The sequence below is a fragment of the Pelophylax lessonae genome (assembly GCF_965119305.1).
Source record: "Pelophylax lessonae genome assembly, chromosome: 4".
Lineage (NCBI taxonomy): Eukaryota > Metazoa > Chordata > Amphibia > Anura > Ranidae > Pelophylax > Pelophylax lessonae.
Window position 1 is genome coordinate 63232844 of NC_138771.1, and position 15106 is coordinate 63247949.

General features: G+C 46.6%; 1 pseudogene across 1 annotated transcript in view; it reads left to right on the plus strand.

The window, feature by feature from the left end:
- LOC309552505 (DNA polymerase subunit gamma-2, mitochondrial-like) overlaps nt 1-13371 on the plus strand; it is a 128041-nt pseudogene extending 114670 nt beyond the window's left edge. Inside the window, exons 6-7 of the transcript in view lie at nt 13061-13181; nt 13223-13371. The product of the transcript in view is annotated as a DNA polymerase subunit gamma-2, mitochondrial-like (transcript). The remainder of the gene's footprint in view (nt 1-13060; nt 13182-13222) is intronic.
- Nucleotides 13372-15106: the final 1735 nt, after the last annotated feature.

The window sequence follows — 15106 nt, forward strand, 5'->3', positions numbered from 1 at the left end:
TGGGGAAAAAAGTGTGGGAACTAACCCAAGAAAGTACCTAAAATGGCCATTTTTTGTGCTAAACAGTGCAAATATCATTATTTAAACTATAAACATGTAGATAGCGCTATTAGCAATGTGTTTAAGTTAAAAAAAGTAAAAAAACATAAAACATATTTCTCCATTTACATGAAGGTCAGGTTAAAATAACCCAGCCAGCACAGAGTTCCTCCTTGCGTCAGAGTGTGCAGAAATCCCCCTTACAGTACAAGGGAAGGGGAATGCTGCAGATTATGATCTACAGGGGAACTCTGATATAAGGGGGGCTCTGGTGACCAGAGACCCCCTTATATCAGAGTCCACTGTGTTCCCCTTTCCATCAGAGTTCCCCTTCACATCAGCGTCCACAGAGTTCCCTCTTGCACTGTAAGGGGGAATCTTGCAGACTGATGTAAAGGGGAATGCCGGGAACTCTGATGTGGGGGGGGGGGAACTCTGGTGAGGGTTCCTGATATAAGGGGGAACCTTTATATTAGTGTCCCCTTACATTATTGTATTCACTCCCCTTTACATCAGTGAACCCCCCCCAGACTGGCCTGGCAGCACGGTCACTGACCTCCTCTCAGGTGCGCCGTGCAGGGCTCAGTCAGTCAGCTCCAGTGGCTCTGGTTTTATCCTATAGTCTCTTCTCCACAGTCCACACATGTCTGACTTCTCCCGTGACCACCATCCTGACGGCGCTCCCACTCTTGAGTCCTCTCCAGACTCCCCCTCAGAGACTGCAGACATGATAAAAGACAAGAGATGGTCAGAGATTGCATACATGATAAAAGAGATGGTTAGAGGCTGCAGACATGGTACAGGAGAGGTGGTTAGAGGCTGTGAACATGATGCAGGAGGTGGTTAGAGGCTACGGACATGATACAGGAGGTGGTCAGAAGCTACAGACATGGTACAGGAGATGGTCAGAAGCTGCGGACATGGTACAAGAGATGGTCAGAAGCTGAAGACATGATACAAGAGATGGTCAGAGGCTGCAGATATGGTACAGGAAATGGTCAGAAGCTGCAGATATGGTACAGGAGATGGTCAGAAGCTGCAGAAATGGTACAGGAGCTGGCTAGAGGATGCGGACATGGTACAAGAGATGGTTAGAGGCTGTGGACAGCCATATTTTTTATGGGCGCCGCTGCCGGTAACAGACATTTACGGGCAGCCTGTAAATTACCGGGTGGTTGGCAACACTGCCCCACACAATAGTGTCCTCCTCTGCCTCCTTCCTTCACCCTCCCCTACAGTAATGTCCTCCTCTGCCCCCTCAAGTAGTGTCCTTCTCTGCCCACTTCATATCATGACCCCCCACTGCCGTGTCCTGCTGTGCCCCTTTCACCTCTCCACATCAGTGTCCTCCTCTGCCCCCTTCACCCCCTCCCCGCACAGTAATGTCCTCCCCTGCCCCCTCCATAGAGCGCTAGGAGGAAGTAATGTCACTTTAGAGCAGTGGTCCGCAAACCTTTTTGACATGGGGGACTGATTTTGTAGAAGACAAAAGGACTGGAGGGGGGGGGGGGATGTAGTTTCAAGGTTGATGGGGAATTCGGTGGCTGTGATTTCTCGGGCAAATGGCTGGTATTAGCACTTAAATCATCCCGACACCATCCTTGATATGGTGTCGGGATGATTGAAGCACATTATTTCTATTATTACATTGTAATATATAATAAAATAGTTCAACTCACCATAATGCAGAATCAGTGGGAACCCTGAGCTTGTCACTTGCCACCAGATGCAGTGTGCCACTGTCACCTGCTACCAGATGCAGCTTGTCACTTTCCACCAGATACAGCGTGCCACCATCACCATCCACCAGATACAGCCTGTCACTTGCCACCGTCGCCTGCCATCAGATGCAGCGCGTCACTTGCCCCTGTTGTCTGCCATCAGATGCAGCGTGTCACTTGCCGCTGTCGCCTTCTGCCAGATGCAGCGTGTCACTTGCCACCATTGCCTGTCCCCAGATGTAGCGTGTCACTTGCCGCTGTCGCCTTCTGCCAGATGCAGCTTGTCACTTGCCGCTGTCGCCTTCTGCTAGATGCAGCGTGTCAATTGCCACTGTCGCCTTCTGCCAGATGCAGCGTGTCACTTGCCACCATTGCCTGTCCCCAGATGTAGCGTGTCACTTGCCGCTGTCGCCTTCTGCCAGATGCAGCTTGTCACTTGCCACTGTCGTCTTCTGCTAGATGCAGCGTGTTAATTGCCACTGTCGCCTTCTGCCAGATGCAGCGTGTCACTTGCCACCATTGCCTGTCCCCAGATGTAGCGTGTCACTTGCCATCGTCACCTTCTGCCAGATGCAGCGTGTCACTTGCCACTGTCGCCTTCTGCCAGATGCAGCGTGTCACTTGCCACGGTCGCCTTCTGCCTAATGCAGCATGTCACTTGCCACCATTGCCTGTCCCCAGATGCAGCGTGTCATTTGCCACTGGCGCCTTCTTCCAGATGCAGCGTGTCACTTGCTACCGTCGCCTGCCATCAGATGCAGCGTGTCACTTGTCACTGTCGCTTTCTGCCAGATGCAGCGTGTCACTTGCCACCATTGCCTGTCCCCAGATGCAGCGTTGTCAGGTTATCTCTATATGAAATTATAAGTGATGAAATATATCTGCAACACTTACATTGACCTCGGCCTGACACATCAACCTCTGTGCAGGAAAGCTGGGCCACACACACACAATAGTGTTGACCAACCCTTAACAGTGCAAATTAAGACAGGCTTGTGTAACTAGTCAGAGACAATTGACCATGCAAAAACGTCCCCATTTTCAAGGTTTTATACAAAGAAATGTGATAAGAGCCTGGAACTCAAAGTTTGAAGAAGAACTTCATCAACAAAAGGAAACAATGCAGTAGACTGTCCTCATTGTTCTAGGGTGAAATTATCTCTTCCTGAGACACCCCGTATTGACTCAGCTAAACACATAAGCCTCGTCAAAATGGTGACTAAAATGTGTATATATATATATATATATATATATATATATATATGTAGGTATATATATGTGTATGTGTATATATGTACATGTGCGTATATGAATATATCTATGTGTGTGTATGTGTATGTATCCAGTTATCACCATATATTGAATTTTGGTGTTGTTATATATAAAGGATAATGCATCACAAGAATAACTCATCAACAGAGATGGCTCACCAAATCATAAATAATGTCCAATGACGCTATAAACTACAAATAGCATGATATATCCCTATGAATTTCTTGTAATTAAAAAAACCTTGCAGTTGATTTTATGAATTTAAAATTGTTTGTCTAGAGTTAAGGCTAATTTAGCAGATTATTGAATTTAAGTGTATTGGGTATAATAGGTTGTTGCTCTTTAAGATAAGTTTCTTTCTTTCCTACGGCCGCGGAAAGTGAGAAACTGCCTTAAGAGTGGTCAGGCATTTTGTTTTTAATATTTTAATTCACAGTTAATTTTACTTTCTATCGGGTCATATCTAATTCTTTGGTTTCAAAAATTGATTTCTAATTACATTGTATCCGTGCAACATATTTTTGATATTGTGTAAATATATAATTATACTCATATTTTAATAAATTATATTTATTAATTTAATTGGGAGATATTTATATATTGGTAAGAAATCACCATAAGCTCCAAGAACTCAGGAAAATTGCTGTGGTATACTATTGAGTGTCTGAAGAAATTGATTGGGTTTTTCTTAGTTATTAAATTATTTGCCGTAATCGGCTGGAGGCACTGCGTCATAATTCTATTGATAATTCAGACACCGCCTTTTAGTGATAAATTAAAATAATCAGATTTTATACCACACTGCACAACAGCGTGTCACTTGCCACCATTGCCTGTCCCCAGATGCAGCATGTCACTTGCCACTGTCGCCTTCTGCCAGATGCAGTGTGTCACTTGCCACTGTCAACTTCTGCCAGATGCAGCGTGTCACTTGCCAGCCGCAGCTGGCCACCAGATGCAATGTGTCACTTGCCACCCAAAGCCTGCCACCAGATGCAGTGTGCCACTGGCCACCCTCAGCCTGCCACCAGATGCAGCATGTCACTTGCTACCATTGCCTGTCCCCAGATGCAGCGTGTCACTTACCATCATCACCTTCTGCCAGATGCAGCGTGTCACTTGCCACCCGCAGCTGGCCACCAGATGCAGTGTGCCACTTGCCACCCTCAGCCTGCCACCAGATGCAGCATGTCACTTGCCACCGGCAGTGTTCTACTTGCCACCCTCTCTGTCCTTTCTCTTCAGCTGGTCATGCTGGGGACTGCAGTTTCCCCCAGTCCTCGGGACAACATGTCCCACCATCCTCTCTGCTACTTTTTTTTTCCTCTTTCCAATAGGAGAGGAAAGATATATAGTGAGTGGCTGTTCTAGCAAGCGCCGCTCCCAAGAACACAGCAGCAGGAGGAGGAGGAGGGGTGGGGTGAGAAGAGCCTCTTCTCCTCCTCCTCCTCGTGCTGCTGTGTTCTCAGGAGCAGCACTTGCCAGAACAGTGTAAGACACAGCTGCCCTGATTCTCTGCATTCCCTTCCCCACTGCTGACAGGAGGGAGAATGGGCAGGAAACAGAGCCCTCTTCTGACAGTGGTGGTTTGGGGGGGGGGGGGGGCAGCACAGTTTTTCCTTTTTGAAAGGGCAGTCCTGCAGGACACAGCTGCTAAAGGGAACGGCATTCCTGCTATGGAAAAAGTACAGGAACGCCGTTCCCATGCATTCCTGAAGGACTCGAGCCCTGCCTGTACCCCCCTATTGATGATCCTGATCCAGAGGGTGGCCTGGAGTATTGTTAGAATGGAGGATGACCTGTGATATTGTCCAAATATACTGGAGAATGAACTGAAGTGTAAATGGATCAAACTGGGGGGTGGTCTGGGGTATCAGCAGATATTGGGGGGTGACTTGTAGCAAAGACATTTTAATAGATTAGACTTTACCTCCGACCAGTGCAGCTGATTAGTTCTGATCCTCAGAGCTTCCAGTGGTGTCTTGCCCTTGGATCTGTTCATGGTGACCGGTCTTCTCTGAGCCCTGGATTCTGCCTTTCGGGGACTCCTCTTCTCCTTTCTATGATCATTCCTATTCTTCCACCTTCACTGGCTGTGCCCTTTTATTCTGCCCTTCCACAAACAACTATCTTTACCAGAAACAAGATGGAAGACAAATAAATAACTCTTTAATAAAACATAAAAGTAGGCCAATCATATCCATATTTCAAGTGAAAGAAAATAGAACCACTTCACATCAGGTGTCTCCATTTGAGTTCCCCATAAATCAAGAACCCCAATCAGAATACCTTCATATATCAGTTGCCACCACATATCAGATGCCCCATCAGAATATTGTCTTAGATCAGTTACCCCAATCAAGATACCCCTTTATACCAGGTGTACCCTTACATCCAGTGTCACCTTAACAGTGCCCCCTTACATCAGGTGTTCCCATAACAGTGCCCCCTTACATCAGGTGCCCCCTTACATCCAGTGTCCTCATAACAGTGCCCCCTTACATCTGGTGTCCCCTTAACAGTGACCCCTTACATCAGGTGTTCCCATAACAGTGCCCCCTTACATCAGGTGTCCCCCTTACATCCAGTGTCCTCAAAACAGTGCCCCCTTACATCAGGTGTCCACATAGCAGTGCCCCCTTACATCAGGTGTCCACATAGCAGTGTCCCCTTACATCAGGTGTTCCCATAACAGTGCCCCCTTACATCAGGTGTCCTCATAACAGTGTCCCCTTACATCAGGTGTTCCCATAACAGTGCCGCCTTACATCAGGTGTACCCATAACAGTGCCCCCTTACATCAGGTGTCCATATAACAGTGCCCCCTTACATCAGGTGTCCCCATAACAGTGCCCCCTTACATCAGGTGTCCTCATAACAGTGCCCCCTTACATCAGGTGTCCTCATAACAGTGTCCCCTTACATCAGGTGTTCCCATAGCAGTGCCCCCTTACATCAGGTGTCCTCATAACAGTGTCCCCTTACATCAGGTGTTCCCATAACAGTGCCCCCTTACATCAGGTGTACCCATAACAGTGCCCCCTTACATCAGGTGTACCCATAACAGTGCCCCCTTACATCAGGTGTCCTTATAACAGTGCCCCCTTACATCAGGTGTCCCCATAACAGTGCCCCCTTACATCAGGTGTCCTCATAACAGTGCCCCCTTACATCAGGTGTCCCCATAACAGTGCCCCCTTACATCAGGTGTCCTCATAACAGTGCCCCCTTACATCAGGTGTTCCCATAACAGTGTCCCCTTACATCAGGTGTTCCTATAACAATGCCCCCTTACCTCAGGCATCCTCATAACAGTGTCCCCTTACATCAGGTGTCCTCATAACAGTGTCCCCTTACATCAGGTGTCCTCATAACAGTGTCCCCTTACATCAGGTGTTACCATAATAGTGTCCCCTTACATCAGGTGTTCCCATAACAATGCCCCCTTACATCAGGTGTCCTCATAAAAGTGCCCCCTTACATCAGGTGTCCTCATAACAGTGTCCCCTTACATCAGGTGTTCCCATAACAGTGCCCCCTTACATCAGGTGTACCCATAACAGTGCCCCCTTACATCAGGTGTCCTTATAACAGTGCCCCCTTACATCAGGTGTCCCCATAACAGTATCCCCTTACATCAGGTGTTCCCATAAAAGTGTCCCTTTACATCAGGTGTCCCCATAACAGTGCCCCCTTTACATCAGGTGTCCCCATAACAGTGTCCCTTTACATCAGGTGTTCTCATAACAGTGTCACCTTACATCAGGTGTTCCCATAACAGTATCCCCTTACATCAGGTGTTCCCATAACAGTGTCCCCTTACATCAGGTGTTCCCATAACAGTGTCCCCTTACATCAGGTGTTCTCATAACAGTGCCCCCTTACATCAGGTGTTCCCATAACAGTGCCCCCTTACATCAGGTGTTCCCATAACAGTGCCCCCTTACATCAGGTGTCCTCATAACAGTGTCCCCTTACATCAGATGTCCTCATAACAGTGTCCCCTTACATCAGGTGTCCCCATAACAGTGTCCCCTTACATCAGGTGTTCTCATAACAGTGCCCCCTTACATCAGGTGTGCCCATAACAGTGCCCCCTTACATCAGGTGTTCCCATAACAGTGCCCCCTTACATAAGGTGTTCCCATAACAGTGTCCCCTTACATCAGGTGTTCTCATAATAGTGTCCCCTTACATCAGGTGTTCCCATAACAGTGTCCCCTTACATCAGGTGTTCCCATAACAGTGCCCCCTTACATCAGGTGTTCCCATAACAGTGCCCCCTTACATCAGGTGTTCCCATAACAGTGCCCCCTTACATCAGGTGTTCCCATAACAGTGCCCCCTTACATCAGGTGTTCCCATAACAGTGTCTCTTTACATCAGGTGTTCCCATAACAGTGTCTCCTTACATCAGGTGTTCCCATAATAGTGTTACTTTACATCAGGTGTTCCCATAACAGTGCCTGCCCCCCTTACATCAGGTGTCCCCTTACATCCAGTGTCCTCATAACAGTGTACCCTTACATCAGGTGTCCCCATAACAGTGCCCCCTTACATCAGGTGTTCCCATAACAGTGCCCCCTTACATCAGGTGTTCCCATAACAGTGCCCCCTTACATCAGGTGTTCTCATAACAGTGCCCCCTTACATCAGGTGTTCCCATAACAGTGCCCCCTTACATCAGGTGTCCCCATAACAGTGCCCCCTTACATCAGGTTTTCTCATAACAGTGTCCCCTTACATCAGGTGTCCCCATAACAGTGCCCCCTTACATCAGGTGTTCTCATAACAGTGCCCCCTTACATCAGGTGTTCCCATAACAGTGCCCCCTTACATCAGGTGTTCTCATAACAATGCCCCCTTACATCAGGTGTCCCCATAACAGTGCCCCCTTACATCAGGTGTCCCCATAACAGTGCCCCCTTACATCAGGTGTTCTCATAACAGTGCCCCCTTACATCAGGTGTCCCCATAACAGTGCCCCCTTACATCAGGTGTTCCCGTAACAGTGCTCCTAGAAATCCAAAACCCCAATCAGAATATCAGATATCAAATATTCATATATCAGTTGCCCCCTTCAATGAGCCCCCATATATCTGTAGCACTGCCCCCCTAGGGAGCTGCTCAGTGTGGATTCCCCTGGGTTACCCATAGCAACAGTCTGTAAAACTTATTACTTTAAGACTTGGCTCAGACAATGAACAGTCAAGGGAATTTGGTTTTTGTGTTTAATTTTAGAACTTGGATGGGAGAAGGGATGAGTGGGATACTCCAACTTGAACTATACACAATTTCTGAGGAAAACTGACTGTAGTGTGTGCGGCAAGGCCACTGCTTCACCTTGCCACTTCACCTTGTGAAGTAAAAGATATGTTCCTGAATGAATTCCTCTTCAGGGTCCTAACCTAGCACCCCCTTTCTCACTTCCCATGCATGCTAGCCCTTGTCCACTGACTCTCCACTGGAGTGGTCCCCTTACTGGGCAGACCCCTGGCAAGCTTCCCAGTACTCAAGGACACTGTTTTTCCCTGGGTTGCTCTGCCTTCAGCTCCACTCGTCAGTATCCTGGCCCTCCTGGCTCAGCATCACACACTTGGTCCACTAGGCCGACCGCCTGTGACCACCTTCCTTGCTGACAACCGTCACCCTCCTCCTGGGACCTGACTTCCTGCCCAAAGACACCCTGTCACATGTGCCCCCGGCTTTTATGACCTATCCCAGAATGCACCACTGTTTTGCCAACCCATTGGGACAGCCACAAAAGCCTGTGTGTCACTGGCTGGGTTTCCTCCACTGTCCAACAGGCTCTCCCATTGGATACAGCGGGGACACTCCCTCAGCCCAAATGAATCACACCCTGGACACATGCAACAGGCACAACTAACAATTTGGCTCCCCTGATAAGCAGATAGAGCTGCTAAGCTTTTACCAACCTAGCACCTACCAAGGAGGGTACTACATCCACCCCCCACCAAAATTGAGGGACACAATAAACGCACATGGGCACTAGAGGGACACCACCGCACATGGGTACTACAGGGACACAATATCCGCACATGCGCACTAGAGGGACACAATAACCGCGGATGCACACTAGAGGGACACAATAACCGCAGATGCGCACTAGAGGGACACAATAACCGCACATGCGCACCAGAGGGACACAATTACCGCACATGCGCACCAGAGAGACACAATAACCGCACATGCGTACTAGAGGGACACAATAACCGCACATGCGCACCAGAGGGACACAATAACTGCACATGCGCACCAGAGGGACACAATAACCGCACATGTGCACTAGAGGGACACAACCGCACATGGGTACTAGAGGGACACAATATCCGCACATGCGCACTAGAGGGACACAATAACCGCACATGTGCACTAGAGGGACACAATAACCGCACATGTGCACCAGAGGGACACAATATCCGCACATGTGCACTAGAGGGACACAATAACCGCACATGCGCACCAGAGGGACACAATAACCGCACATGCGCACTAGAGGGACACAATATCCACACATGGGCACTAGAGGGACACAATATCCGCACATGCGCACTAGAGGGACACAATAACCGCACATGCGCACCAGAGGGACACAATAACCGCACATGTGCACTAGAGGGACACAATAACCGCACATACACAATAACCGCACATGCGCACTAGAGGGACACAATCACCGCACATGGGCACTAGAGGGACACAATAACCGCACATGGGCACTAGAGGGACACAATATCCACACATGGGCACTAGAGGGACACAATAACCGCACATGCACACTAGAGGGACACAATAACCGCACATGTGCACTAGAGGGACACAATAACCGCACATGTGCACTAGAGGGACACAATAACCGCACATGGGCACTAGAGGGACACAATATCCACACATGCGCACTAGAGGGACACAGTAACCGCACATGTGCACTAGAGGGACACAATAACCGCACATGGGCACTAGAGGGACACAATAACCGCACATGGGCACTAGAGGGACACAATAACCGCACATTGGCACTAGAAGGACACAATAACCGCACATGGGCACTAGAGGGACACAATATCCACACATGCGCACTAGAGGGACACAATAACTGCACATGGGCACTAGAGGGACACAATAACCGCACATGGGCACTAGAGGAACACAATAACCGCACATGGGCACTAGAGGGACTCAATAACTGCACATGGGCACTAGAGGGACACAATAACCGCACATGCGCTCCAGAGGGACACAATAACCGCACATGCGCTCCAGAAGGACATATTCATGCATGCTATAGGAACACAATACCTGTGCAAGCACACTAGAATGGTGCAAAAACGGCAAATGCGCACTAGAGAGACACAACAGCCCTGCTTGCACACCAGGAGAACCCAATTAACAATAATTAATAAACACGCACGTGCGCAGGAAATAACATTATCATGAAACTTTCTCATCTAGTGGCCTTATCTCACCAGTTTATGGGATTGATTTTCAGGTTAAACCATTAAAAATTGGAGGGACAAGCAGGTGGAGTGGAACTTGTCAGGAATGCTAAAGTGCAGAAAACTAGTAAGGACCCCATGAGTACCCCTCCCCCCGTAGACCGTCTTCCTGCATTCCTAATGTCAGTCTATTGGAAAGCAAATCCGATCTTTCCGCAATCAAACTCCAATATTGCAAAAATGTAAGATTAGTGCCACCTTGTGGTAACATGGAGAGAATCACAAAGGAGACCCCTGTACTGCCTGTGTATAATGTACAGACTAGGCTTACACATACACAGTGTGACAGACTTCCAGGGGGTGCCGATGTGGACTCTGAGTGGATGGCATTTCGTTTGCATTGTCATGGACAGGATCTGAACTGAGGATACCAGTGCTGCAAGGCAGAAGTGCTAACCACTTGAAACAGGTATGTAGGTAATTCTCAGATATTGTGTTACCATAATCCCTAGATAAGTTAATAAAGAAAAAAGGGAATGACCCCCTAGAAGGGTGGGACTTTAAAGATAACTAATAAGGATCTTTCGAAAAAGATAGAATTAATTAAAATAAATTACAATTTATTGAAAAAGGTGTGATTGTAAAGGATCAATCAAACAATAATAATAATACATTCAATGTACAATACAATACAGTTGCAGATGCATGACAGTGTCCAACGCGTTTCGAAATTTGTATAGTACCAAAATCTTCCTCAGGGAGTCTGTATGTCTTCCTGGAAAGCATAATCATATGCCAAGAGTAAATCCAAGAGAACAAAGCAAAAATGCAAAAACATACATTTGTGTGTCACATCAATCATATCACATTTTTTGCATATGCGACAACATATTATTTCATCTCATGAGGCAATATACCAAGGAGGAAAAGAGGGGGGGAAAAGGGGGGAAAGGGGGGGGGGTTAGGGGGGGGAAAAAGAGAAGGGGGTGGGAGAGGGGGGGTGTACACATACCGGTAGGTGTCCGGAGCCACTCATATTGTCCACGGAGGGATATGTAGGGGTCCCGCAGGATGGGAGCTAGAATCAGGTATTTGTATTATTTATATATCCTCTATTACCTGTAAATAATAGTGCAATGTCAAGAAGATTCACTCCAAGGATAAATTTCCTTAAGTCTATGATTACGGATCACTTCACCTGTTATGATGATCCAAGAGGGGGGTGAGTGATGTATAAAAGTACAGAAGAAAGGAACCCTTCAAGTGACGGAAAGGATTCCAGTCACCTTTGGTTATCCTAAACTAGAGGTGCCTATTGGAACTTAATTTATGGTGACCCCTGAAAGCAAAAGAAGAAACATAGGACGAGGAAGTACTGGAGAGCAGAAAGCTCTAAACATAAATTATCCACAATTGGAAGTATTTTTTATTTTATTTAGGGTGTCTTACCTCCGTGTTGTAATGGGACATCCAAGATGCCTCAAATATCTTAGATGGATAGTACGTTGGAATGTGACCAAAAAGGTATATATATATATGTAGGAATATATATGATGTATTATATTCCAAAATTTTCAGATAAATATCGTTTGCCTGAAATACATATATAAGAAAAAAGGGGATAATGCTTATAGAAGTGTGTTTAGGGGGTGGGGGCGTATGCCCACTAAATAGTAAGTATTTTCTATTTAGTTACCTTACCTCCGTGTCGATAAAAAATTAAATAACAGCCAAATCCAATGCCACTTCAGCAGATGAAGTATCTACTAGGGGGTGTGCTTTTGTCCCAGAGTGGTTCAATATAGATGTTGGTATTCTGCTTTATCTAAAATATAAAAGGTTTTATATTGCATCTATCTGGTTACCTATCCAGGATATTATATACGGCAGGAATGTCCCCAATAAAAATATAAATATAAATACCGTAAGATGAAATAAGGCGGCAGACACTCAATGACATTATCTTCCAAAAGGGACGGATGAAAACCCCCACGGCTGATAATACAGCTGGTGGAGTTCGCCCATTGATCTGAAGGAGTAAATATGTATGAGGTATAAAGTAGGGTTCACCTTGGTAGAAGTACCGAAAACATTCCAACGATCAAAGATCCCCCAAAAAAGAATACTTACTCAGCTATAGGGAGGGTTGGAGGAACGACAATTCTGTCCTGTCACGGAGAGATCACTCACCGGACTGATTCTCGGCGTTCCCTTAAGTATCATAGCGAGGCCCGTGATTTGCCGATAAGCATCGCGAGGCTTAGAGTGATGTCGTCATTTCCGTCTGTTTAGTCTCGAGTAAAATACCGCGAGTTTGGGACGCTGACATCACATCCGGTTTGGGCGTATATTCCAGCACTTCACGGAACGTAACCGCAGTGATGGACTTCCGCCCTCACTTACAAAAGGGCGAGATTATAGTATCCGCCCTTGATTCTAATAGTTGGTAAATATGATGCAGATAGAACAATAGAGCATTTTAACAAAGTGTGGTTCCAAGCATAAATATGTCGGAGCCATGATAATAAAAATTATATGAAAATTTCAAAGGATGCCAATTTCCCATTATAGGGGAAGATACTTGGCCTAGTCGATACAGAAGGGGAAATCTTATCAGATATCGCCCCGGCACGGGTGGTGGCGTTTAACCCCCAGATGGTCGGGGGTCAAGCATGGAAGTCCCACAATGATTGTAGGAGATTTGTCCAGCTATATAACGCATATGCTCTCCAGATGAACGTGGGACATCCAAAATCAATTTTGGGTCCCAAGGAGAGCGGTCTCACCCGTGCCGGGCTCCCAACCTGCGGGATATCTCTCCAAAAAACAGATATGAAAACATGAAATCGCATGATTATGATATCCAGACTGCCGGGAAGTAGACCCACCAGGAGGAAGGGAAGGGAATAGGGAAGGAGGGGGGGGGGGGAGTGTGGGGTAAAGATGGGAGAAAAAGCAGAGGAGGAAAATGGGGGAAAAGAAGGGGAAAGGGAGGATAATTACCTGATTGGATGTTTTTGGAGAAACAGATGTTCGTCGCATCATGCAATTACATGACTGGGGTTACAAAATATGATATAGCAATTTAATACATACATAAATCAAAATAAAGAAGCCACTTAGAGATATGCATTAGCCAAGATGAAGCTAAATACAAACAACATACATCCTCAGAGTGCTTAATTCAGAGCCCTCCAGGGGGATAGGGAATAGGAGGAGGAGACGCCAAAAATAACTCTGAGTTTATCAGAAGGAGCATTGAAAGCATATAGAGTAGACAAAATAAAGGGAGGAATAGGGGGGGGGGGGAGGGGGGGGGTTTTGAAAAAAGGAATCAAATAAAAAAGAGACAAGAAAGGTGAGGGGAAGTCAATACTAGATCTCAAAACAAAAGAAGGAAGGGCTACTCAAAGGGAAGATCCTTAATCTGTCTTTCCTGAGACGAATCCCTCCAAGAAAGGTCTGTAACTAGCTGTTTCATTCAGGCCAGGGGGGGCCGTTGCCCCAAGTCTAGCAATCCAGCGCATTTCGCGCTGGAGAAGCTGCTTGTTCCAATCGCCCCCCCTGGCCGGAATGTGCACCCTTTCAAGGGCATAAAATGTAACTTTGGGGGTCCTGTATCTGTGCGCGATGGCCATGTGTCGGCCCAGTGGTAGATAGAGATTGCCGATGTCGAGGCTTTGCATGTGTTTGCTAATGCGTTTCCCAAGTTCTTGTTTGGTTTTACCAACATAAAAGGCCTTGCATTCACACCGCATCAGATACACGACCCCCCTAGTTTTACAATTAACAAAATGTTTTGGATGATGTAATTCACCATTGGGGAGCTTGGTGCTTTTACAGCGAACTATCACCTTGCATTGGTCACAATTGCCGCAGGGAAATGTCCCTTTGTCGCTACAAGGGTCTCCTCTCTCTGCGCCCTTATATTCACTTTGGACTAGATCGTCCATCATGGAGGTGGCTCTTCTGTATGTGATGGCAGGGGAAGGAGTTACTATCTGTTCAAGGATAGGGTCTTCCCTCAATATTGCCCAATGCTTTTTGAGAATTCCATAAATTTGAGTATGTTCATTATAGTAGTCAAGAATAATTCTTGGTGGGTTCTTTATAAGTGCCCTTTCCCTTTTGGAGGTTTTGAAAAGTAGATCCTGTCTCTTCATGGTTTGTACCCTATTGAAGTTTTTTCTAAGACACGTCTTGGAATATCCTCTTTCGAGGAGTCTCTGTGTTAGTTCCCCTGCCTTTTCCCTAAAATCCCTTTCTAGGGAACAATTTCTCTTAATTCGTAAATATTGCGAAAATGGGATTGATCTCTTGAGTGGCTCAGGATGAAAACTAGCTGCATGCAGCAAGGTGTTCCCTGCTGTGGACTTCCTAAATAGAGTTGTTGATATATGACCTTCGTCACTTTTATGAATAGTAATATCCAGGAAGTCCACAGATTTTGGGTCATGGTGCATGGTAAAAAATAAATTCATATCATTTTGATTTAATTTTCTGAGCCATTCCTCAAGGAGTTCCACCGGACCGTCCCATACCAGGAAAATGTCGTCGATGTACCTCTGCCACATGACTACGTGGCAGAAGTACATCGACAAGTCTTCACTGGTGATA